Source organism: Carassius auratus, chromosome 1 (assembly GCF_003368295.1).
Source record: "Carassius auratus strain Wakin chromosome 1, ASM336829v1, whole genome shotgun sequence".
NCBI classification, from domain to species: domain Eukaryota; kingdom Metazoa; phylum Chordata; class Actinopteri; order Cypriniformes; family Cyprinidae; genus Carassius; species Carassius auratus.
This window is the reverse complement of record NC_039243.1, coordinates 32319292-32346967: the sequence shown is the minus strand read 5'-3', so window position 1 is coordinate 32346967 and position 27676 is coordinate 32319292. Positions and strand designations below refer to the sequence as shown.

The window sequence follows — 27676 nt, the reverse complement described above, 5'->3', positions numbered from 1 at the left end:
TTGTCCCGTATTAGACAGAGTTGTACACAAGCGTCTGCTCAATGTGTCAGCGCTCATGCAGTTAACACTATGTGCATCAAGCCCGAAGACTATGCATCCGCTGCTTCTGACGTCAAATTCATCAGCATCTAAAGTTCATTCAGTTTATCCACAAGGTGCCAACGCTTGTCTTATCTCACAGTCAAAACAAGAATTGGAGGAAATTGAGCAACAAACTATTTGAGACCACAACAACACGCCCAACTGGACTAGTCTTGACTAGTCTAGTTTAAACCAGTACAAAAATGGATCTCTCTGTAAAAGTACAGACACTGGGGAAAGTGATACTTTCTTGTGCTAGTCTTGCATCAACTCCTTCATGCATATTGTTAGAATGATTATATTTAAAGGACTGTGCGTTCAATGAATGCACACGTAAGTGGTTGCATCTCGTCTTAAGTTTAATTTGGACTTAACAGGTTAACCTTCTAAGACAACATAGTGAGCAATTAGTAATTTTGTATGTGAAGCTGATCACATGCCCTACACAAAATTAGCACTTAACATGAAAAACTTGGCTAATGTTGGCATCACACATTTGAGTATTTTCATTCATAAGCTTAATTTACATGGCTGTTAACTTTCTTCAAAATAACATATTTTGTGTTGTGCAATAAAGTCATACAGGTTAGTGAAGAATTGAGGGTGAGTAGATGACAATTTCAATTTTTGGGTGAACTATCCCTTTAAATCCCAATTCAATCTTCCTCTACAGTGCTGAGACTGAATTGTGTCGGTGGGTTGAACTTAAGAATTGGATCAGTCCAATTTTTGAATTAATCTTTTAGACCAGCCTTGTGAACAAATGAGAATGATTAAAAAACATCATACTCAAAAGACCACTTCTTCATAAACCAATCTTGTCTTGGATCAAGAGAGGATCTCAAGATGTACAGTATGTTTTCTCTCACCAAGCTTGTGTATAATTACAAAAGATCTGGATATAGAGCACAAGACAAATGGACCACTTTCACGGTCTCTATTTTTAAGTTTGAGATGGTAGCTAACTCTAAAAGTACATTTCTTAAAGAAAATCTCTTGTCCTGCACTAAAGAACAAAATGTACAGGGTCACTGTTGGGAGCCGAGCAATTTCCCAGCAATCAGTCTTGCAGTTGCTCAAGCTTTCTTCCATTTGACCTTTATTATTTATCAGAGCTAATTTCTGTTAGTGCCCTCATCTTCGGCTCTCTTTTTACGTGCTTATTTCTTCATTCAGTTCAACTCACTATCAAGATGCTTTAAACTCAGAAGGCATTGTCTTGAATTTCAGCCACCGAAATTGCTCTCCCCTCGCTGGTGGGAGTGTAATATAGCAGCACCCCTCCATCTCCACTTAATGTTTGGGGGAACTGATGACTAGCTGTTGATGGACGTTTGGCGAATGGCTCTCAGCTGTACGCTGGGACTCTCTTTTTGTACATGCTGCCAATCATGACCACATTCAAATGTTTCGTGTGTATGAGGAGATACATATATACATATTAAAAGACTATTCTTTTTTTGTATTTGGTGTAATGCAGTGTGTTAACGGGGTTCCACGTACTGTATGTTATAGTACAGCACAAAAATGTGGTGCACTCTGATTGGCCAGCTCTCCAGTGCATTGTGATTGGCCGGATTCCTCCATGTGTGATGACAATGTTAAGCCCCTTAACAGGTTCAGGAAAGTCTTCCGTAAAATGCACTGCACACACTCAAATATTTGGCTTGACTGTTCAGAAACAGTGTTTTAAATTAAACCTAACTACTGATTTCTATTTTTTTTTTTTTTTGGCAGGCAAAAAAAATTAGTTTGGTTTTTGCAATGAAACACAGCATCTTCACGACATGCGGCGAGAATAAAACATACTCTTCCTTTCCTTTCGTATAAATTTGGGAGGTGTTATGCAAATCTTCCCACGCAGTGACATGGATATGTGGGGGCGTGTCTCAACAAGGCATTTCAAGAAGGTGTAGCTGAATGCTCACTTTTATGAAAAGAATATCTCCTTGGGTTTGAAACTTTAATCTTTGTGACGTTACGGTTCTTCTGTATGCGTGAACAGCTTTTTACACTCCAAAGATGAAGGAAACAAAGAATCACATCATATTATGCACCCTGTAATGAACATTGAACATTCCCAAATGTTTTTGTGAGCCAAACTCCTTGATATAAAATAGTTTATTAAATATTTCAATAATTTTGATTATCAACCAACTACAGTTCGTACATTAAGCCAATGTACTATTTGGGAAACCGTGGTGTAATGAATTTTATATGCATTTTTTGATGTTTATATAAAAAGTGTAAAATTTTCCTTCACTTTTATTATATTATTATGGTACGCATAATGGTAAGTTGAAAACAAGTTAGATAAAGTAATAAAAAATTGGTCCGAATACATTACCTAAAGCGAGTAACCTAGAGTACATATATATATTGTTGCTTTTTTAGTTTGAGTTTTTTACTTGGACACCATGTCATTGAACTGTGTGTTTGGTGTAGGATTGAAGGTGTATGGTATCTGTTATTAAGTGCAGGCGTTTTCTACACTGCACCTGGTTCCTGTTTACCCACAGTCTGCACAGCGAAAACAGACGGCGGAGTCTGTTTATTCATTTTCTCCGATCTAATGAAGATAAATGCCTTTGTGAGACTGCTGGCCCATCTGGATGGTGATCATCTCAGAGGAGGGAGATGATGAGATTAGATGGAGAATAAGATGTGCTCTTTCTCTGTTCCCCTTCTTCCTGAATTCAACCTTTTCCTCTTGTTTCTGACTCTTCGGTTTGCTTCACATCTCTGATGTCTCGCCCTCAACGGCTTGACAGAATGAATATAAAAGTTTCTCCCAGAGATGTGTGTGGCACTTACAATAACAGTCCAGTGGTAAAAACATCTGAAGCTCTCCCAGCCGTACAGCCGTGTGTTTACCAGTCTCGTTCCTCTCAGTGTGCTCGTCCTAGTCTGTCATCTGACTCGAGCTTGAAATCAGAGATGGATCAATGGGAATGGTCCATGTTATCTGCTCGGTCTATTACTTAATGCACTTGTGTGGCCGGTTAACTCTGATCTGGAGGAAGATATTGCTTTGAATAACTCAACCAACCTTTTCTAGTAAGAGGCGGTTAATGAAGTGCGATTGGTCTGAGATTGGTTCTTGAATGTACTATTTTTAGACTTTGTCATTGGTTTTTGTCATTTATATATTTTTTTTCTTCCTCGAAGGATATTTCTCAGTGTTTGATGGCTTGAATGGTGTCCCCTTCTGAATATTTAGGGAGAGCTTTGCCTTTTTAATAATTTAACTCCTCTTGACTTTGCACAGGGTTTATGTAGTAATTCTTAGGGGTGTGTGTTATTGACAAAATATATAGATTTAAAAATAAATTTTTTAATTCGGTAAAAATAATTAAAGTGTGTTTTTGTGCTGGTTCCTTTAGGCCTGTGATGGATAAATATTTCAATCAAACCACCGGTAGGTGGTGGCAAGTACCTGTTTTAATGAGTGATTTATTGAATCATTTATTCAAATGATTTATTCAAAACAGCTGATTCATCTAGTCATGGAATCACTGATTCAAATGATTCATTCAAAAACTGATTCAAGAATGAAACAACACAGTGTTGCTAAACAGAATATAAAGTAAAAAATAATAAAAAAAAACTCACTATGAATTTTTAATATCCATACAGAGATATTTTTTGCTCTCATAACTTGAATATTATGGTAATTCTTACCTGATTCATCATGCAGTCAATGCTTTTGGACTCTCCATACATCTCTTAATTAAAAAATATTGGTATTTTAGTATTTTATAACTAAAATACATGGGTGCAGTCAACTTTGCACACCGACTAACACTAATTTTCTGACCGTAAATGAGTGTAAATGGGATAAAGAAATCCTTGCCTTTGATTTAGAGATTCTCAGTTCATTTGTTAGTAATTTATGAGGATAGACGGATGTTTCAGTGGTTGGTGTACACACACAGTGGAGTATGTAGAATTATATTGAATTATGATATTAGAGTTTCACCGCAAGGGAGACGTTGTATCATCTCTGGAATTCCTTCCTCCCTCCCTTTGTCTCTCTCACTTTGTTCCACATTTTTTCTCTGTAACTGGAGAAGACACTTGCGGGCCCAACCCTGGCTATCTGAACCTGAGCGTGCTGTATCTGGAGCCTAGCCGCGGATCTCTGCTGTAGACCTGTAGGCTGGTTTTTAGACACCTTAACATTTCGATATGTGTTTATGTCTCCGCTCCTTTTACATCATCAGCATTGTAATCCGTCTTGTAGATGTCCCGGGAACTAAGGTTCACAAAGTAGGAACTAAATGTCTTTTCCAACTTGAGAACAATAAGCGGTCAAAAAGTATTGTGTATTACACAGAATCTGTGCGAATATCACGGCCCATACATATTTATTTTCTCTGTCCGTGTTTACGTTGCATATTTACTCTTAAAGGGATAGTTCACCAAAAAATGAAACCGTGTCATCATTAACTCACGCTCATGTCGTTCCAAACCTGAATGAGTTGCTTTCTTATGTTGAACATAAAAGATGATATTTTGAAGATTGCTTGTAATCAAACAGTTGGTGCTTCCCATTGACTTCTGTAGTGTTTCTTTCCCTTCCATAATGGGTGAACTATCCCTTTAAGTGATGATGGGTTTTCTGCTGAGCTCATTTGCTTATACTTGACACTTATTTTTAAGTTTGTTTTTTAGGGTACAAAAGCACCAGATTATAGTGCAGTTATAATGCAGGTTGTTCATCATTACATTCATCTTAATGTAAAATCAGCAGTGTTTCAAATGCATCCATGAGATTGAAAAACAGGATCCAGTCTTTGCACACGTATTGAGCTGTCGTTCGACTGGAGATTAGTCTTAGAGCTGTCTTGTACATTCAAGGGGAGATTTTTAACATCTTAAAGGAGGTTTTTGTAACTGCATGTGATCCTGCAGGTGACTTTGACTCTCGGTGGTGTCGATGGCGTATACGTCCTCAGTTTACACCAACAGTAACGTGCTAAACTGTGAGGAGTTGGAAAACGTGTTGCATATCTGCTTTCAAAGAACATGCCCCTGCTTTGCCCGTTTTCTCCGAGTGTTCATGGGAACATAACATTACGTCACAGAGCTGGTTTTCTCTGATTTTTTCTGCATGTGTGAAAGTGACTTGAAGACTAGCAGTCATTTTTTGTGCCTTTGCACATTTCTTTGGCACCCGTGACCTTGTTTGAAGGCAAGAAAAACCCCTATATCAACCTGAGTTTGTGTTCTCTGGAATGGTGTCCACAGATTAATCATTCAGTCTCTCAAACGCAGAAAATAGGCTTCATTTGGTTAAGTTTCATGTAGACTTGTCTTGTCATTTAAATGTTGTGTGAGCGTGTTTGCTCTTGTGATCTTCTAGGATCATGACTTCAGCTCTGTCATGTTTTAATGGCACTTATTTAATGTCTCTACCGAGGCCTGGAGCCATTGTCACATGTGTCTGATGAACAATGGCTTCAATTGTGTGGAAGTCCGAGTCATTGTACTGAATGGGATTAGACGTTTAAACAGGTTTTAAACTGATTCGCTGATTAATCTAAAGTCATTTTAAAGGGAAACCAGTAGCAGCTGAAGGTGCAGTCAGACTGAAAGCAGACGGTTATCCAAGGCTTGTTCTTATCTGATGTTATCACTCTTGCCTAATGCTGTTGTGGATTTAGTAAAAGGTTCCTGAGAAAAATCCTGGGAAAAAGAAATTGTGTGGGTTCAACTTGAGGTGTCTGTCTTTTTCCTGGTGCGTGTCGATGCTCACGTCATCCAGTCGTGTGCTGCTAGAGGTGTGGTGTTTTTTCCTTCTTTTTACAAATAAATTAAAAACCTAAATAAAACCTCAAATCCCAAGAAAACCCTAAAACAATAAATGCACTAAAACCTCAATAGATGAAACCCAGAATTACAAGCAAAAAGTCTGTTTGGCATAAGAACGAGAGGAAATAAGATGGTCTTTAATTTTCCTTTTTCTCTTTTATTCACAGAAGTCGGAGGTGAAGAACCACACTTGAAGGACTCTCAGCTGCCAGACGTGTGAATCGTAAGTAACTACATGGGGTGCAAAATCACTGAAGAAGTACCTGAATTCAGAACTTCACTATCATTCAAAATACTGCATTAGTTCAATCAAAGGTGCAGGTAACATTGAGAAAAATTAATATTATGTAAAATATGTTTTAAAATGTAATTTCTGTGATTTTCAGCATCATTACTCCAGTCTTCAATGTCAGAAATTCTTTAGAAGTAATTCCAGTATGTTTGGGTCTTTATTTTTTTATAATGCTGCTTTTTTTTGTCTTTACCGTCACATTTGATCAGTTTAATGCACCCTTGATAATTGTGTCCCTGAAGCACAAAAACAGTCTTTGAGTCTCTGACGGATATTTGTAGCAATAGCCAACAATACATTGCATGGGTCAAAACTTTAGATTTTTCTTTTATTCCAAAAATCATTAGGATATTAAGTAAAGATCATGTTCCATGAAGATATTTAGTAAATTTCCTACTGTAAATATATAAAAACTAAATTTTTCACTTCATCTGGACAACTATAAATATGATTTTATCAATATTTGTCTTTTTGCTCCCTCAGATTCCAGATTTTCAAATAGTTGTATCCCAGTCAAATATTGTCCTCCTAACAAACCACACATCAATGGAGAGATGATGTATTCAGCTTTTGTATGATGTATATGAACGTCCACACTTCTCCTCTGTGTGCAGCGTGGTGATTTCTGTGGGACGGCAGCTTCATGTTTGTTTGTGTCTGCGTCTGCTTGTGGGGAGCAGTGTGCTCGGATGCTCTGGTTAATAACGTATGTCCCATCACGCTTTTGTGAATTAAAGGTAAAACTGATATGCTACAGCTCTTCCATTGATGAACTGTTAAAGAGATGCACTGCTAAAGGGCCACTGGGCTTCATATAATACCTTTAATAATACTCTTTGTGATATCTAGTCTGGCTCAGCACTGTTTCGTCGTTTACTTCGTCTCTCTGAAAAGCCTGCATCATGCTGTCTTGGTTATAAATGAATCTGTAGTAAATTAAAGCAAGCAAACAAATTGTTTCACTGATCTGGAGCCTTTGCTTTAGAGCTGTAATCGGGCCTTAAAAGTTAGGCCCGACAGGTTTCGGCCCGAGCCCGACAAGTACATTTTGATTGACAGCTTTTTAAAAGCCCGAACCCGTTTACAGCCCGACATTATTCAAATGTGCGCACGTACACAGCTCTTTTGCCTTTTGCCAACAATGAACAATTTATTCATGTTTTAACATAATTTGCTCATAACTAACGTAGACTAGACCACTTGGAAGTTGGAATAAAGAAATAAAATAAGTCCTGTGTCACATCGTAACATCTCAGCATTCTAGACATAGGCTCATTTAACCTATAAATAGACCAACGCACCAATAAAAACGAGTCATTTAAAAAAAATTAAATTAAGATAAATTTTAAATTAAGATGGGTATTTGGCAATAACGAAATTAAGATAAAGGCTCCGCCGGATTTGCTTTATTTAATAAAAGAATAATGCCAACATTAGCTTAAATACTCTGTCAACATTATGCATTTAAGACTCAATGAATATTTAGTTATCATTTGAAAAACCTTTACTCACAGAGATTAGGCTAGGTCTACATGTTTTTGTGGAGGAAAATGATTGCATCCAGTGTAGATGTCTTCAGCGCGCTCCTGCGCTCACTGATGCTGCGTCATTATTCACTCATTATTCTCATTATAAGCACGGTCAAAACTTTTCCACACCTCAGACTTTGCTTTAGTTGCTGGTGCAACCAAAACGTAATCACCAGAGGCAAGCCTCCGTTACACCTGCTCAGCATTCATTTTCGCATCTTTCTCGCGCTAATCGAAACACATCACATGACCGCTCGTTTACCTCGCAAACCGGGATAACCCGCGTAAGATGATAGAAATTAAGCCCGAACCCGACCGAACCCGTCGGGACTCGATGGGTCCCGTCGGGTTCGGGCAAAGATCTTCAGCTCTACTTTGCTTATTTTACCCTATGCTTTCACCGGACGCGAGCGGAGCAACTATAGACAACTGAACCCATTATAGTCAACGATTCCCTGACAGTGAACTCATGTCCTGCTCTATTTCTGACATGCTCCAAGAATTCATGCTTTCTTTTACATTCCTGTAGCAAATCAGGTCTGTATATTAACCCCTGCCACACTAACATGATTTCACTCTGCATTTTGTTTTTATTCAGAAATGCATCACATTAAAAAAAAGGATGAAGATGAAATGCATTGTGAATACACTTTCACCTTTCCCTTACCTTATACTAACTGCATAGTGTATGAGAAAAACCAAACAAACTGAATCATGATATTTAATGTGATGCATTTCAATATTGGTATTCTCATGCATATATCTGTGTTAATTATATACTTAGAAATATGTGCATTTGCATGCATTTTTGAATGCATTAAACGTGCATTGTGTTATGTGTTAACCATGAATATTTTAGGGAATTATTATTACATATCCGCCATGCTAAAATAAATATCTGTTTAATTTGTTCTCTGACCACTTCTAGGAAATTCCATGATCGTGCAAATCCCTAAACTCTTCTTGAGTTCAGAACTTGTTCTTCTGGTAAAATATGCATGATTTATTTCTTCAGTTAGGAGCTAAAACAAACCCTCGCTGGTAACATGGTGTAAATTTGAATTCTGATCAAAAACGTATAATCCGTCTTCCAAAGAAAGCATCGCTCACCAAACAGATTCACATTAAAAATGGGTTTATTTGGGATCTCTCAAGTCATGGAGATCCTGTGAGCAGTGGGTGGTCCATAATGATCTTGCTTTATCAGTTATGATTTTATGTTATTATCTTATGACTGGTGTGAGAAGGAGCGTTTGCATCTGAATCTCCTAACGAAGTGTGACCAATAAAACCCTGAACCTCTGCAGGGTTTCCCCTTCATTTGGTCTGTTCTTCTATTCATTCCTCTTCAATAATTCAAGCGTCCTCCGAGCTTGCCCTGAGCTTTAACCCCTCACTGGCCAGTCCAGCTTTGACCCATATGTGTCCAGAATGAGTCTGTCGTGGATGACAGGTCCCAGTCGTTCTGACTTCAGTTCGTCTGCGTCCTTGTTTTCATCTTGGCTCACAGCAGTCGGGTCTTCAGGAGTTCATCTCAAATGTGATGCAAGATGCATGTAATTGGACTTTAACTGAGGTGTAAACACCCAAAGCTTGCCAGTTCATCTTCATATGCGTCAGTATCTGGCAGAGAGGAGTGAAGACTTGAAGATAGAGAGATTTATAGTGGAAAAATTCTCAAATCTTTAATTCTTAATTTTGTGGCCATGCTAGTATCTTACTGATAAAGCCATTGATTCTGTGCATTCTTATCACACTTCCAGTTTTTACTAATTTGAGTTTTTTCTTTTTTTTTTTTTTTTACATATCAATAGTTTTATTTTGCTTTTGTGCAAAATATGCAGTATGTTGACTAAGACGTTTCTAATGTTACAAAAGATTCATATTTCAAGTAAATGCTGTTCTTTTGAACCTTCTATTCATCATTGAATCCGGAAAAAATAACATTAATATTGATTTTCACTAAAAGATTCAGCAGCTCAACTGTTTTCAGTCTTGATGATGATCAGAAATGTTTTTTTAGCACTAATTATGAATATTACAGTGATCACGTGAAACTAAAGATAATGATGCTGAAAATTTGTATATATTATACAAATATATTTATATATATATATATATATTTATTTATTTATATATATATATATATATATATATATATATATATATATATATATATATATATATATATATATATATATATATATATATATATATATATATTTATTTATTTATATATATTTTTTAATTTATGTTTTATTTTTTGTGCATTATGCATTGCTTCCAAGCCCAGTAGGTCTCTCTCTCTCTCTTGGTCTCTCTCTCTCTCTTGGTCTCTCTGTCTCTCTCTCTCTCTCTCTCTCTCTCCAGTCCATTGTAAAATGCCCAGTTTTTTCCTGGTCAGTATTTTCATTCACGTTTCGGAAACACTGCTTGAAAACAGGAAGTAGATTGAGTTGTGGTGACAGGAAGCTATGACTGGAGTCAGGGCATTGTTGCCGTGGTTACTCAGTGCCCGGTTCACACCCCCACTAGAGGGCAGTATATAGATATATCATCAGATATAGAGACACAGGACTGAGTGCTGCACAGCTAGTATTTAGACAGTACTGTATTAAAGTCTTTCATATACTCGTATATTATCCCTGTACTCATGCGTGTTACTCCTTCCACCACTGCTGCATTACACACAGACTCCGTTAAATCTAGGTTCATGATTTCATGTGCACTCCTATTTTTTGAGGTTCATATTACTTATTTAGGACCTCTTAGTGACTATTGATTTGCAACTTTATTACAATTTAAAATCAGTTTTTTGTTGTGTTTTTACATTTTTTTTCAGTGTCACATGATCCTTCAGGAAAATATGCTGGTTTGCTGCTCAAAGAAGTCCAAATCTTTCTTAACAACAGTTGTGTTGCTTAATATATTTGTGGAAAGCATGATGAATCTTTTAAATAATGTTCAGAACAGCCATTTCTGTGCCTCTAGTTTTGTTACATTTTGCTTTTCATTATATGCATCACCTTTAGAGAAAACCATAATATTAATTATAATATCTTCAAATCTTCATTCCTTGTTGTTGTTAGCAGATAATAATGCTGTTTACTTTTTGCGAGGATATTATAAACCAATAACATTTTTAATATTTGTAAATCTCACTGAGCAAATATTTAATTTAAGAAAATTTACGATAAAAAAGACGATAAAAAAATTAACGGTCCTCAACTTTTAAGTCATTGTATTTTTGTTTATCATTATATTAGGTTGCATACATTACACGTCTGAGAAATGCAGAGTTATATTTAGTTACTGAATGAGTCTGTGCTTTTAAACAAATCAGTTGAGTGAAAGATTTAATGAGTTTGTAGCTAACGCTTGCAAAACTGAGATGAATCTTGACCTGAATAATTGAATTCACTATTATAGTTTTATTTTTGTACCTTTTTGCTTTCTCATTGTCTTATTTACGTGCCACCTGATATCCTGACACACCGCTGCTGTCTGATGCTCTGAAATCGATCAGCCTTCTAATGACTGTAAACCCGTTTAACTGTAATCCTCATTAACCGGCAGTCGTAGATGAGAGAGCAGCAGACACGCTAATGAAATGCCCATCTGTAACACACACACAGTGAGGAGGAGGAGAAGGAGGATATCGAGTGTTGTGTGCTTTCTAATGGAAGGGATGATCAGTAATATATAACCCCGGGACTGAGCATGGATTGGAAAAGCTGGCACAACTTTGAACCTCACATGTTGTTGTGTTTTGCATATAAATGAGTTGGTATGAGTGATGGCCACTTCAGTGTTGTCATGAAGCGTCACGCAGACGTGAGATTGTGTCTCGGGTCGTGCAGGTGTTCAGATGACTCAGTTATTGGCTGCAGCATGTTGGCACGGTCAGTCTAATAAATGGCAGGTAATGATCGCCCCTCTGCTCTTGGCACTGTTTCGATGTTTTGGTGTTGGCAGTAGTAGCTATGCTTTCCTGCCAGCCACAATAGCAGCTGACTGTTAGACAGAAACCACCCATTCATGCAGTTCTGGCATCACTGAAGGATGGAGGCTCATTTGATTCATAGAAGAATACGCAGTAGTTATTAAGTTTTAAAAATTAGGGATGCAGAATACGGCATAAATATGTGCTTAATTGCTACTAATAAATGGCTAATATTCTAGTTATATGCATGCTTATAAGCAACTAGTTAAGAGACCCTAAAGTAAAGTTACAGACAATTACAACTTTTGGTGAACTATTTGGTCACACTTTATTTTAGGGTCCAATTCTCACTATTAACTAACCATTAACTATGACTTTTGCCTCAATTAACTCCTTGTTTGCTGCTTATTAATAGTTTATAAGGTAGTTGTTAAGTTAGGGTATTGGGTAGGAGGCATTATATGTACTTTATAAGCACTTATAAACAGCCAATATGTTAATAATAGACATGCTAATAAGCAACTAGTTATTAGTGTGAATTGAACCCTATACTTAAGTGTTACCAATTTTTTTAAAGGAGGGATGTGAGGGTTACAAAAAGTATATGTTAATGCCTTATTCTGCACACGCATATTTTAGATCCCTAATCCTAAACCCCAAACCTAAACTTAACAACTACTTTACTAACTATTAATATGCAGCATATTAGAAGTTTTTTTTTTTGAGGGAAAAGTCCGATCTTTAAATAAAGTGACAAATTTCATAGACGTACAGTAAATTGAAGGGAGAAGACGAGCCGTATCTATGAGGTATCGTCCCGTTTACTTAGTCACATTCCATCCTGTTATCAAACCCCTTTCAACTTTCCTTTTGCTTGTTAATAGAGTGATCTGAAAGTCTCTTCCTGTCCGTCTCTATCTGTCTCTCAGTGAAATCCACACTCTCAGACCTTGGTTCGCACCGGATCGATGTGAAACCAGGGAGCTGACACAGTGAAAAGCAATATTCATAAATAATGTACAGCGAACACAGCATGATCTTCCACCTCTTTTCTCAATCTTCTGCAGGCATCCCATCTTTAAACCCTTAATCTCCAACTCAGAGTCTATTTCTTTAAATTTGTGATAATGCAAGTAGCCTTCTTTTCTTCTCTATTGTGTTTAACTGATTATCAAAAAAGAGCAAATGCAGAGCAAGGAGTTTGTTCTAAGCATGGATTGAAGTTATGAATGTCGAGATTTGGGGTGTTGCATTCAAAAATGGATGCAGATGAAGGTGAACTTGCAAAGTCATGCATCCTGAAGATCCAGATGTATTTTTTTATTTTTCTTAATGCATGCAAAGATCTATTTCATGCATTTAGAAAGTAGTCATGTTGTATTTAATGTGTACTCTTTCCTAGAGATGCATTGCTCAAATATTGCGATTGTTATTGATCTTCCAGTTGCAGTATCGTGGATTTGAAAATCGTTGAAACTCATCCCTCAGTAAGAACACAAAGTGTATGCACTTACAAATTAAGTCCTTGAAGCAATGAATTGCAGAGGTTTGTGATTTGTGTCAACATGCAAACAGAGCTGCAGACTAATTTTGTGCAAGGTTATATCCAATTGTTCAACTCTTTGTCATGAGCATGCAAATACAATAAATGTAGAAACTTGCACAAGACGCCTTTAGGGGACTTGTCATTAACTATGTACATAACTAGTACTGTTTACATGCAGCAAACTCCACCCCAGCTATTGCACTGGTAATGCATAACTATATGTCCATCCTTTTTTAAACCACTTTTAAGGAAAATTTAGACATCTTAACAGCTCAAATAACACATTTTTATATGGAAGAATTAATGTGAATGCTTTAACAAAAATGTAAGGCTTTTAAACCCTTCTGAATGACTTCCCATCGACTTGCATTAGAAGTGCATTAAATTGATTTTCTTACAATATATTCTTTGCATTTTAAATATTGCTTAAATATCCTCATTTAAAATGCTGCTCTGTTTTCATAGACTTTTGAGTTTTGAGATTATTGCATTGTCCTGTAAAAAATCGTGCTAGATATCTTTGATATCATTATGCCAGTCAGATGAATCCCCACTGTTCAGACTTTCTCTTTCGTTTTGTTTTATCTCGTATTGTGTCATGGTCGGGAGAATGAAGGAGTTTCTGTCTGTTGTTGATTTGGTCCATTTACTCTGGAAACCGGGCTAAAGATTCTACATTGAATACACTTGAGTGTTATGAATCACAATGTCAAAACTACTTCTAGTGAAGCCCCAAAGGTTGCGGGTTCGAATCTCAGTACCAGCAGGGATTGTCAGTGAGGAGTATTTCTCCAGAACCCCATTTTGGTGGAGTATTCAGATCAAAAAGGAGGTGTAAACCAATAAGAAAAGGCCTATTCATAAGTGCAATGAAGTGGCAACCCATTTGCACCAATCCATTAGCACCAATCTTTCAGTTTCTAAAAAAAGAGATCACAGATAAATGAGAAGTGCACTGTGGAAGTAATTTGCACTTTGATGGTATAACTGCAGTTCATTTCCAGGCTGGTGGAGCTGTGGACCTCCATGCATGTCCTCTACACGCTTGGCTGAATGCACCTGACTCTGGAAAGTCTCTGGAAGCAGGTGGTTCGGACTGAAAGATCGAATCACGATTCAACACCTGATCCACAGAACCAGTACAGGCTTGTCTCAGGTGGAAGTCAGAGTCATGACTGTTGGGTCACTTTGCAAAACAAAGCTGGTGGAGTTCCTTCTCAAATTCTAAGACTGGTTCTGTTTGAATCTTTGGGGTCTTAAAGGGATAGTACAGCTAAAAAGGAAAATTTGCACTTTGTTTTCTCATCCTCAGGTTATCCAAGATGTAGGTTTTTTTTTCTTCAGTAGAACAGTAAAGTAGTAGATTTTTAGCTGAAACCGTGCCCCTGAGTGATTCATAAAATGCAAGTCAGCAGTTGCGCATATTTGAGAATAAAGCACATCAATGAGCATAAAATTAATAGCTGTGACGATATATTGAGGTCTTATGAAGCGAAACAATCAGTCTGTGCAAGAAACTGAACATTATTTACAACATTATGACCTGTAATCCAGAGCTTCAGGCAGACAGGGGGAAGTATTATTATTATTAATTTTATATTTTTCAGTGAACTGGTTCAATTCTCTAGTTTGTGTAATCACGCAATGATGTAACGTATATACACTTATATTATTAAAGCACCCAATAATGACGCTATTATCCTAAAACTATTTGATCCCTTTATATATTCCTGTAAAGCTCATGCCCGGTTTGGTTTGGTTGTGATGAAATGTGATTAGTCTTTGCCTATTTTTAGTTTTCTGGCTGGTTGCACAGAGCTTCACGTTTTTCCCACTTCTGAGAGACCGCTGCACCTTGCAATATCTTCCCCCTCCACTCCGTCAGCAAACAGTGTGATCCCCACAGTGGAATCTCTTTATCATCTGTCATATTATTCGCTGATGAGTCAGGTGATTTGCATAACTCCCACAAGGCTCAAGGGAGCCCGGTCAGTTCGCTTATCAGGTTGGATGCATGAGATTAGGTGAGGGAGCTTTGAGAGAGAAAGTTAGGATGGAGACGGACTGTCATGATGCATTTGGGCTAAAGATGGTTCGCTCTGGCAGAACTGCCTTTATTTAGTTTTGCCCACAGCATGTCAGCACCTTTATCTGTCTCATTTATTTCCCAGTTTTCTAAATTGGCTGAGTAACCAAGCCTCCAGCAAAATCTTATTTGACCTTTTGCTTTTGTAATTGTATTCGTAATTGAAGCCCTTTCTTATAAAATTCATGATTTATATATGGGATAGATTTGGAAACACAGACTTGACATGTGGTCAAAGCACCCCAAAAAAAAAGTAAAAAAAAGCATTATAATACAGGCTGTGGCAATATTTAAAATGAAAACCTTGCATACTTCATGAAATATGAACTGTATAAATTTGAATTTGAAACTGTATCTGATAGTAAACATTTCCAGTAGCGTACCGTATTGTAATATAAATATCTATTCAACTATTTAAACATAAATGTAGCTTTTTCGCATCCAGTCCAGTTTTTTTGTGTTAAAATGACATTTTTGGCTTTCCACTCAAATAATGAGTCATGAAAAAGTTATGCAATCTGTTATAGCTTCTGGTCTATTCGTCACACTGAAAATGAAAAGTCGTGGATGTCACATTGTTAGATATGAAAATGCTTGATGTCATACTGAACATTTGAGCAAATGTAGTTGGTCATCCATGGTCTACTAATGTTACACTGTGTGCACCGCTGGTGTGTTCAGCATAATATGTTAGCACAGTGTACATCCAGACAGCGGTTTGTAACTGGAGGTAGTCCTGCTGAGATTAGCCTGAGGAGGAGAGACTGAGGGAGGGGCTTCCTGAGCCGCTGTTCATCGAGATGCTCAGAAGAGCGGACTGAGTCAGAACGAGAGAAGAGATGCAGGGAGGGGAAGCTTGACCGGTTTGAGAGAGAGAGAGACACTCTCTTGCCATCTGAGGATCATCACACCTGTGACATCCTCGGCTCTGGGAAAACTTTACTTTCCATGGCAGTTTTCCTCCTGTGGATCTCTCTTTTCATGCAAACACGTGTGACCTATCAAGCTGATAGCACACTTCTTCAAAGTGAGGGCTGCTGGTAGCTGAGAACTCGGTCTTGAGTCATCGGTCTTCTCCTCATTCATCATTTTTGGTTTCTGATGAGCAAGTCAATGTGTGGTTGTGGCTGCAGCATCATCTCGTCGCTGATGAAGAGGCTCGGTCGCTCTGCTTGTTGCTCAGATCTGCTGTCGTGCAGCCACACTTCTGAGCACCTGCAGCGTCTGGCTACCGGCTGCCCTCCTCAGCACAAGGTAAAGCTGAAACATAAATGTTTAAAAACTTCCACACATTTCTTTCTTTTCTCGGTTCTTGTAGGCTAGTTTCAGAAGATACATGATAGACGTCATATTTGATGACCACAAGGCTTTTGGGATAGATGTAATTGCGTGTTTAATGGGTTGTTTTGACAAAATAAAATTAGTCATTCTAGTAGAAACGATGGGTTGAAAGAATTTGAGGTAACTTTAGACATTCAATTCCACAGCCTGAACAAACCATAGATCTGTCATCTCCATCCTCGACTCATTAGTCAACCCAGACTAGGGTCAAGAAGGCCAACATATGATGCAAGTCTTAAAGTTTTGAGGCTGGAACACGCCAAGCCAACTAGTGTCGATGGAAGCCTGCATCAAATCTCCAAAAATCTTTTGAAGACACAGCACAGACTACAGCAACTGCGCGCTAGCACATGTGTTCTGCGTGAGAGGAGTCGGCTATCAATAGTCTATATTCCTCATTCAGAAGGAGATAATATGAGATACACAAATATACAAGATGTAAACAAAGTGCCACTCGCTTACCATTCTGTATATCATTCATGTTGAGAACTTTCTTCACTTTAGCCGGTTCACATTATGAAATTATTGGCGTATTGGAATGCTTGGGTGAGATTGTTTGACATTTTAGAACCGCTTCTGTCAGTGCAGTCTCGTTTTCATCACTTTCACTTTAATTGTCCTGCACTAACTCGTTCCCTAAACTGAACAGCCAATCAGAGTTCTCATTCTCACTGATGGCCAAGAGACTTGGTGTGTCCCGGCCTTTACAAAAACATGGTCAGTTTCTCCATTTTTGGTATTTTTAACTACTTGCATCCCAGAGTTGCTCTAATTAGTTGTACGTACAGAACAGTGTTCATTTATGGTGGAAGCACTCGGAGAAAAGAGCTGTTCACGGTCTCTTGATGAAGATTTGAGTCTGTCTGGATCAGCACTGCAGGGCTGACCTTGCAGTAGTGTCTCCATTGTTATTTGGCTATTAGAGAGACCATGCGAGCACACTGCAGTAATTGATTTTGTGATGGAAACAGGTGATTTTATGGCCTTCTTGCTACCTTGACAACCATAGAGCTGTCTGTGAATCGACATGCATTCTTAATATATACATCTGTTAAAGGCTGTCTCTAGCCGGACTCTGTTTTGCTGCTTTTGAAGAGAGTTTTTAACAGAGTAATTGGCTCGCATTGGAGATGAATGGCAGATGAGGTCATGTGACCTATTGGCCAAACGGAAAAAACACTCCTCACTTGGCACAAGATTGATCTGGTGCATCTTGGGAAAAATATTTATGCCCCAGCAAATAAGATAAAATGATTTCTTCTTATATAAATCTCAGTTTTGAGAGAATGGGAAATGGACTATATTGCACTCGAGTTATTTGGTATTTCTCTACAAGAGGCACAATCATTAAATATTTCAGGGTAAAATGTATTGTTCCCACTTTCAGACATTTGATCCAACATTTATAATTAGGATATGAATGCAGCTTGCAGACTTTTAGCCTTGGTACCATAACGCTGATTGGAAAGGCAGAAAGGACGATTCACTTTCATGCCATTTGTCTTCCTGTCTGTGGCTTTCTGATTGCTTTGTAGGCAGGTAGTGGTTTTCTCTCTCTGAGCGAGACGAATCTCTGTCATCCCGGGTAAGCCTTGTCTAAAAGGGTTAGGTTACCTCTTTTCAAACCAATCTGAAGCCCTTCATGGCTCTGGTATTGATTAATACCTTCCTCAAAGAAACATAGACTCAAGGGCAAAAAGGAGACATTAGTCTTGTATTCATCCTGAATGTGTTCTAGACTCTGCGTTTCAATTATGTAGATTAGCCTCCTTTTAATATCGCACATTACTGCAGGAAGTTTTATTCTGCTTGTATTCAGCCGAGTTGTCAGTTGTGACACTAAGCAAATTTAATCACTAAATTGGTTGTGCTTTTATTGTCTCTTCTGTGTGGTTTGGCTTGGGTTTGCATGGTTTGTCTCACACACGGACGGATGTGCTTGCTTGTGTGACATGTGAAAACGTACCTCATTGGTGATGCAACATCAATTGCAGTTTCAGATTTGTTAATAGTTTGCAAAGTTACTTTTTGCACCAGGAAAAAGGTCCAATATTTGTAAATCCTCATTTTTATTCTTTCTGAAAAACACTGAATTTCCAGAGGCACTGCTGTGATTGGTTAACTTGGACGCAACTTAACTTAACTTCAGAGCTGTATTTGTTTGACTCATTTAGTAATAATAAAATACAAATGCTACATAGATGTAATCAAATATCTATATACGGAAGCGAATATTTCTGATCCAGATATGCACTGATTTTATTAGCTACACTAAATGTTTGTGTCTTAAAAGTGTTAAAAAATAAATGCACTTAACTGTGCTGCCTCCAAGGACAAAATGCTTGGCGCTGCTGTATCTTTCAATAAAAGATGTTGTGAAAAAATGACAGCATGTTTAGAATAATTCTCAAAGCGGTTCATTTTGAAATGTGAAGAACAAATGCAGATTTTCTTTCAGACACGACATTAAAAGTAAACCTCAGCCATGCATTTCAAATGCTCTGAGTTTCTGAGTTTTCTTTACATCCTCGACAACAGCACTATGTTTCTTGTGATGGATGGACAGACATGAGTTGTTCAGAACAGGCTCGGTTTCAGAATCAAACCTGAGGCTGTTCCTGAAATCATCAATGGTGTGCTTACCTTAATGCATTTCTCTTTTGCATTGCTACTGCTATAATCAATAAAAAGCTGACACTCGTCTCAGTTCATCACAGTCTCACATAGTTCTGTTTTAGTCGATGAAGCTCTCTGCACTGCACAATGAATCTCTTCTTTTTATTTATTTGTGCTTAATGAGATGATTCGTGAGTGTCACTTAAATTTAAGCGCTTCTGATTGACCAAGTACTCAACTGGCTAAACATGTAAATGGATTATTATTCAGAACTATGATACACTGGGAAGTTTTGAGACTATGTTTTTTATTATGGAATATAACTTGGTATGTGTAAATGTAAAGAACATTATGATCCTTCATTCATTATTTAAAGTCATCTGTATCCTTGTGTGCTCTTAAACAATGACTTTTTTATTTCTTATGTAGTCTTAGTCGTCTTCTGGGAAAGAGACCAAAAAAATATTTATCCTGTTCTTTGATTAACAAGTTAAATGCTTTTTGATTGGATGAGAATCTGTCTGTTTTTGGTCTGAAGAGATATGCTGTAAATGTTAAATATCAACTTTTTGAAGTACTCTAGATGACTCGATTCGCTAACGTGGACTAAAAGCAACAAAACTCCGGTTTCAGTTCGATGGCTTCTTTAATGACGAAGTCTGGCGCTCTTTCTTAAGTGTGTGTGATCACATGATTCCCACTGGTTGATGTTCTCTCCATCTATGCCTCATTTACAGTATTTCCTTCGATATCAGTGAATGCCAAGTGAAATATTTGTATGAAAATCCTTGAAGCTGTAGAGTTGTTCCACTGCCAGTGTGTTCTGTGAAACCGATTTCTGTCTGCTTGGACGTCTGCCTGTTCTGTTGGAGAGGTACTCTGAATGATCAATGCACTAAAGCTTGTGTTTCAACCCTGACAGAGCAGGCATAGAGTGGCCCTTTGCAGTACTTCAACTGCACATCTGTGTCTTTTGTTCAGGGATGTCAGAGCTCAGTGCCAAAGCCATGCAGACACATATTGCCCGAGTACTTAAATGCAAAGAAGGCCTGGCTGTAGACGCGACTCTTTGGCTAAGTGACAGGTGCAAGCTTTTAGTTAGTAGTTTTGTAGTAATGCTTGAGTAAATTAAGCTAAGCGTAGGTGCAGATCCGTGTAGATTACTTACAAATTGTAGTCCATTACTGATAACATGATGAAACTGTAGTTAGTAATGCAATCATTGGACAGTTTTTATTTGTATTACATTTAGATTCCTTTTGATCTAACTTCTCGTTAAACATGCCATATTAATAAAAAAATAAAAAAATCAAGAAGTGCATTAAATGTTACACAAGGGTTTCTCAAACTGGGGTTAATGTAAGAACTGTTTGGTCTTGTAAGTTGATTTGAAAAGCTACTTATGTATTAAATCATAAAAACATGAAATAAAACATTTAAACAATTGAACACTAAAAATATAAGTATTTTATTTGTGTAACTACATGTCAGAACGACCATTAACTGACATCAGAGAACTGTTGTTTTGCGAATGTGCTGTTAAATTACTTTATTTTAAGGAAATTATATTTATTTTAGTAACTTGCATAATTATTAGTTTCAGGTAGAGGTGCTGATGTGGTATTAAAACTAAATTATTACTACTAACAGCTAATAGTACCCCCTCAAATTCCCACATGCATGGTTTGCCAATTTATTTATGCTACATTAGTGAATATAATCGAAGCTGATTGGTAGAATTTTAGAAAATAAAAAAAAATCAATAAATTATGAATTATTTACTGCCATTTTGTGTTTATATAATTCTGCTGAACTGACATTTAAAAGTAAACAAAATGCTATTTCTTTTGAGAAGGTGGGTCTTGAAGGCTGTATGATCCTTAGGTAATAATATTTTAAGCACATGTTTTATTATTATTTATTCACTGGGTAAGTAGGTGTAACTGGCCTGTTTTTGAGGTGCAGGGCAGTTGTAAATATTTGCTGGTATGGGTCAGTTTGACTTGTGCATTGCATTAAGAGTGCATGTCTTGGCTGAACGGTGAATTGATTTGTTGATTAACCCAACGCTGAGAGATAGGAGCACTTCAGGGACTGCTTCAAATCTCTCAGGTTTTTATCTGCGGCTCATTACAACTGGTGTTTTGGAAGGAGGCTTTCCCAAAATATTGGCTGCCAAAAAATAATCGACAGTGCAGAATTAAAACAAACAGTTATTATGAAATATGATGTCAAACGGCTTCTCGTACCTGTGTCCCTCGAAAGTGCGATATGAATTTGACCACAAAATTGAGTCCGGAGGTGATGTGGTGCCTTAATTACCCACAGAGCAGCTCGGTTTAAAACAAATGAAATTGAGTTGAATTGAATACGTTTGGAATTAATTCACTATAAATATTTAGCAACAGTCATATTCAAGTGTAAATGAACCAAATTCCAGTCAGGGAGCTGATTTTAATGATGATCAATCTTCGCATTTAAAAAAACCTGCTTCCAGACAGCAGACAGAAAAAGAATAATAATAATAATAGTAACAATAACATCATTCTGCTAACCAAGAGTTGACCTCAACACCTCATTTCAATGTGTTAAATATTTATTACTGAAGTTACTGATAAATCCTGAGATGCATGTAGATTCATCTTCACGATACAGATTTAATTTGTAGGAGCTGCAGCTCATTTTTAAATCCAGTCTGAGCCAGAGACACAGGTGATCATGATCTGCACACATTGCCTGTGGGACACAAACAGATTTATTTTTGCATCAGATTCCTTTGTTGCTGTGAATGGAATATGTGGAAGTGAGAGCACAAAACCAAGTATTATAAAAGGAACTGATTTATGTCCATTTCAACTGATACAGATAAAAAAACAAAACAATTAAATTGGTTTCGGCTGGATATGTCAAAAGCAAGAAAGTAAAACAATGCACAAATTAATTAAGTTGCGTGAGAGAGAGAGTGTTAGCATGAGAGTGAGAGAGAGAGAGTGTGTGAGAATGAGTATGTGAGTGAGTGTGTGAGAGAGAGTGAGTGTCTGAGAGAGAGAGTGAGAGTGTGAGAATGAGTATGTGAGAGAGAGAGTGTGAGAGAGAGTGAGTGTGTGTGTGTGTGTGAGTTTTTGTGTGTGCGAGTGAGAGATAGTGTGTGAGAGAGTGAGTTTGAGTGTCTGAGAGAGAGAGAGAGTGTGAGAATGAGTATGTGAGTGAGTGAGTGTGAGTGAGAGAGTGAGTGTGAGAGAGTGTGAGAGTGAGAGTGTGAGAATGAGTATGAGTGAGTGTGTGAGAGAGAGTGAGTGTGTGTGAGAGAGAGAGAGAGTGTGAGAATGAGTATGTGAGTGAGTGTGTGAGAGAGAGTGAGTGTCTGAGAGAGAGAGTGAGAGTGTGAGAATGAGTATGTGAGAGAGAGAGTGTGAGAGAGAGTGAGTGTGTGTGTGTGTGTGAGTTTTTGTGTGTGCGAGTGAGAGATAGTGTGTGAGAGAGTGAGTTTGAGTGTCTGAGAGAGAGAGAGAGTGTGAGAATGAGTATGTGAGTGAGTGAGTGTGAGTGAGAGAGAGAGTGTGAGAGTGAGAGTGTGAGAATGAGTATGAGTGAGTGTGTGAGAGAGAGTGAGTGTGTGTGAGAGAGAGAGAGAGTGTGAGAATGAGTATGTGAGTGAGTGAGTGAGTGTGAGAGAGTGTGAGAGTGAGAGTGTGAGAATGAGTATGAGTGAGTGTGTGAGAGAGAGTGAGTGTGTGTGTGAGAGAGAGAGAGTGTGAGAATGAGTATGTGAGTGAGTTTGTGAGTGTGAGAGAGAGAGTGAGTCTGCGTGTTTGAGAGAGTGAGTGTCTGAGAGAGAGTGTGTGAGAGAGTGAGTGTGTGTGTGTGAGTTTTTTTGTGTGCGAGTGAGAGATAGTGTGTGAGAGAGTGAGTTTGAGTGTCTGAGAGAGAGAGAGAGTGTGAGAATGAGTATGTGAGTGAGTGAGTGAGTGTGAGAGAGTGTGAGAGTGAGAGTGTGAGAATGAGTATGAGTGAGTGTGTGAGAGAGAGTGAGTGTGTGTGAGAGAGAGAGAGAGTGTGAGAATGAGTATGTGAGTGAGTTTGTGAGAGTGAGTGTGAGAGAGAGAGTGAGTCTGCGTGTTTGAGAGAGTGAGTGTCTGAGAGAGAGTGTGTGAGAGAGTGAGAGAGTGAGTGTGAGTGTGTGAGAGAGAGAGTGTCTCTGTGAGAGAGAGTGTGAGAGTGAGTGTGTGAATGTGTGTGTGTGTGTGTGAGTGAGAGAGAGAGAGAAGTGTTGTTTTTTCAGTAGCACTAAGGTGACATGTAATGAACTGAAAGAAACGGTCAGATCTGTTCTTTCAGTTAATTATTCTGCCGATTGCTGAAGCACATTTCTCTTTGTTAGGTTTTGCATATGTTCTTCATCTTTCATTCCTACCTCCTTGGTCTGTCTGTCCTTCCTGCATATTCCCTGCCTCGCTTCCCCATACTTCCTACTTTCCTGTTTCCTTTTATTGACTGCAGGAGAGTATTTTCAGCCAGTGTTGCCTGGCCACTCAAAGACTTTTCCTACAAACCATTTTTCTCAAACAAACCAATCTGCTGAGACTAAACTACAGCCCACTAGAAGCACTAAATCAGGTTTTTCAGCAGCAGATCTGTTTTCCAGCACTGGTTTGCAGATATTTACCCAAATTTCTCTTTGTCTTTGTACCTGCGTTTCTACCAAATGAGCCATTTTGTCTTTATTCTGCTGCTAGCGGCACAAGAGGAATGGGAGCAGGTCTTTATGAATGAGTAAATTGTGAAACCAGGTGATGGGTTTCCTTTTATTTGGCTTGGTTCTTATCATAAAGACCTATCTGGGTAGCTTTTGTGGTTAGTGAAAATAACTCTCTCTCTCTCTCTCTCTCTCTCTCTCTCTCTCTTTTCCTGTTCATTCATAATGTTTCCTGTAACTGAGGTGTCCAAGAGCAGATGACTGTCTGGCTGCTTTGTAGGAAATGACATTGTGAAACCAATAACACTGCGCTCTCTCCTCCTCCCCTTCGTCTCCTTCGCTAGCGTTCTCTCTGAGAGGATGTGCCAAAAACCCATTTTGGCTTCACCTTCCTCTCAGGCCCTTCAGATGTAGATAAATGACCTGCCGCTGAAGTCTACACAGTGGTAATAACTAAAGAAACGATGCACCTCACTCTCTTATCAGACAGGCTGGACGCATCGCATCTTCTGGGAGCCAAGCCAAATGCTTCTCTTTTTAAGGCAATGCTTCCAGTTTTCTGTATCAGAGCCTGTTTGGAATGCAATGCTGGTTTAAACCTTCTGGAGGTTTCCCTGTCATCGCATTAACTGTGCAGTATTTGTTAGTAATGTTAGGTCTTTGGAGTGTTTTTTTTCTTTCTGGCTTTTGATGCAAGAATCTGCTGAATTTGTTATAGATGTTTGTGTTTCAAGTCTTTGTTTCTCTGGTTCTCTCGGAGGAGTACACTCACCACTGAATTCAAACCAGGGCTTTGGGTTGTTTTGTGGTGGTGTAATACCCAGTCTGAATAATTCGGATGTTTTCCCGAGTGATATGAGGGTCAATGACAAATGAGTGTTAACAACAAAATAGGAAAGTTTGTTTTAAAATCTAGTTAAGATTCAGTCCAGGTTCTTAGAAATGTACTCTTTATATTAGTGATGATTTTCTATGGTTTTGATCAACTTTGATACCATTAAAAAAAAAAAAGGACATGTGGTGTAATTAAAACACATTAATATACTTTTTTTTTTTTTTTAAAGAAGCCTCTTCTGCTCATCAGGACTGCAGTTATTCCATAAAAAATATAGAAAAAAACTATAATATTGTGAAATATTATTCTAATGTAAAACAGTTGTTTTCTGCGTGAATATCTATTAAAGTGTAATTTATTTCTGTGATGCTCCGCTGTATTTTCAGCATCATTCCTCCAGTCTTCAGAGTCACATGATCTTCAGAAATCAGAATAATATTCTGATTTACCATTAATGTAGAAAACAGTAAAGTTAAGTTAAAAAGAACAATAGTTATATAAAATAGAAAGCTTTTCTTGCAATGTAAGTCTTTACTATCACTTATCAATTTAACACATCATTGCTGAATAAAAGTATTAATTTCTTTAAAAAAGGGTTTACAATTTTTTTTTTAATTACTGACCCCAGATTTGTTACAAATTGTTATGAATATTTATTTTTAGAATAAATGCTGTTGAAGGTCTTTCTGTCCAGTCCACATGTATCTGGAACTACTGAGTGACCTTCCGTTGCCCACTTCATGGAACATAGAAATAATCATCAGTCCTCAAAAAAAAAAAAAAGAAATGCAGGAACCTACTACAGCGAGATGAGACACAAGCAGCATCTGTGAAGCGTACTGAACTAGATTACTGTTGTTAAGGCAGTTTTCATACACTTTAACAGTCTCGCCCTCAATGCAAATGAGGCTCAATGTAATCCTGTGTGTGTGTGTGTGTGTGTGTGTGTTCAGTTGTGTTGTGCAGTCTAATAGCACTAATTGTGCTCGAGCCTAATGCAGTTGCACGGATAGACCAGCGTGCAGGACATGAATACTAACAGGAAGTCCAGCACCTTCATGACACTTGATAGGTGCTTTGTGTTAGCATTAAGGTGCATTGAATGCTTTGCTAAGTAATTGTTTTTTAGCAAGTCAAAAAAAAAAAAAATCTTTGTGCACCTGGTTGGGCCTCTCTATAGGAGGACGAGTCTGCTTGAAGTTCATTGCCACTGAATTATTTTCCAATTGGATCTCGGCTGATTGTGCATCTTGTCTTCCTTGATATAAAGGAAACAATTCTGTAATCAAAAAGCTCATTTAATCAGAGTTTTAAATTGATCTCAGGCTTCATATATTTGCTGTGATGACCCTATAACCCGGGTCATTGAGAGCAGTAAATGCTTAGATCCGGTGGATGATGGCTAGGGAAGAGCTGTTGGATGTTTGCATTGGAGTGCATGTAGAAAGTTTAGCAGGCTTCATGCTTCTGTCCTCCTCTGCTGGTGGATCCTTTAACTACACCATCTGGACTCATACAGCATGATGCTGCTGCTTTGATATTAAACGTTAAATGTTCCTTGCTGGTATTTCATAGAGATGTTAGTAGTGCCTGACTTGAGCGATTGACCAGTGCATCAGAACATACAGAACTACCAAAGTTTGATTGCATCATAATTGCTGTTTATATAGTGTTCGTCATCTGTTTGATTTTTCTGTACATTTCTGATATTATTACATAAACTGAGTCACCACTGATGATAAGCTAATACTAAATATTATAGAACCAGTAATTTACTGTAAAGTTGCTTTGCAACGATTTGCATCGTAAAAAGCACTATACAAATAAAATTGATTTGAATCAATATTGTCAGATTCCCAAACGAATGAATCTTTTGAGCTGGTTCATTTGAGTGAATCAAAAAAGTTATAAAAAACTTTGTCAGCAAACGACTACTTTTTTTTTTTTTGAGCATGCTTCAATTTTCATGCAGTCTTTCTCTAATTTCTTCCCATCCGTGCATGCGCTGCATGTTCATACTCCAACTCATGTGCTCTCTCACTCCTGACTGGATTGCACCGCTCATCCCTGCTTTCACACATGCTGTTATCTTCTGTCTGTGTACTAGCCTCTGTTTCTAAAGTTAGCACATGGTTTAATGTAAAGGTTTAATAGATGTGTGCTGTGTGTCTGGAAGCTGAACTGCACATGTTTGGTGGTGATGCCTCCTGCTGACTCTGTGTGTTCGTCAGTCATTATTAGGGTTTATTACATTTCCTCTTGAACAGTGAATCTGATTCTGCTGTTGAGTTAGTGTTGCACAACACCTTTTGTCACTTAGTGTCTTCTTCTCCCCAGCGGTGAACTGAGATTGCTTTGAAATAGCTCTACTGTGTGTAAAGTATCAAATCATGTTCTGATTTGAATATGAGATGAAATAAAGATTCTGTAAGACTAGAGTGTTTTGGAATTATGCTCACCAAGGCAGCAAATATTTGATAAAACATCAGTAAAAACAGTAATATTGTGTAACCACGGTTTAAAATCGTATATTATTGTATTTTATTACATTTAAAATGTATTTTAAGGATCATTCCTCCAGTCTTCAGTGTCACATGATCTTTAGAAATCATTCTGATATGATGATTTGCTGCTCAAGAAACATTTCTGATTATCATCAATGTTGAACTCAGTTGTGCTGCACAATATTTTTTGTGGAAATGGTCATACATGTTTTTTGGCTTCTTTGAACGGTTTAATTTTTTTAATTTTTTTATTACATTTTTATTTTTAATTGTAATATTTTAATTTAATTTATTTTAATTTAATTTAATTTTTAATTTAATTTAATTTTTAATTTAATTTAATTTAATTTGAAGTTTAATTTGAAGTTTAATAAAAAATGCCAATTATTTGAA

General features: G+C 37.6%; 1 protein-coding gene across 1 annotated transcript in view; it reads left to right on the top strand.

The window, feature by feature from the left end:
* The window catches only part of LOC113107870 (F-box/WD repeat-containing protein 7-like), a 103664-nt gene that overhangs the window by 10644 nt on the left and 65344 nt on the right, over positions 1 to 27676 (top strand). The window contains exon 2 of the mRNA XM_026270671.1: positions 6063 to 6118. The gene's annotated coding sequence lies outside the window, so the exon portion shown is untranslated. The remainder of the gene's footprint in view (positions 1 to 6062; positions 6119 to 27676) is intronic.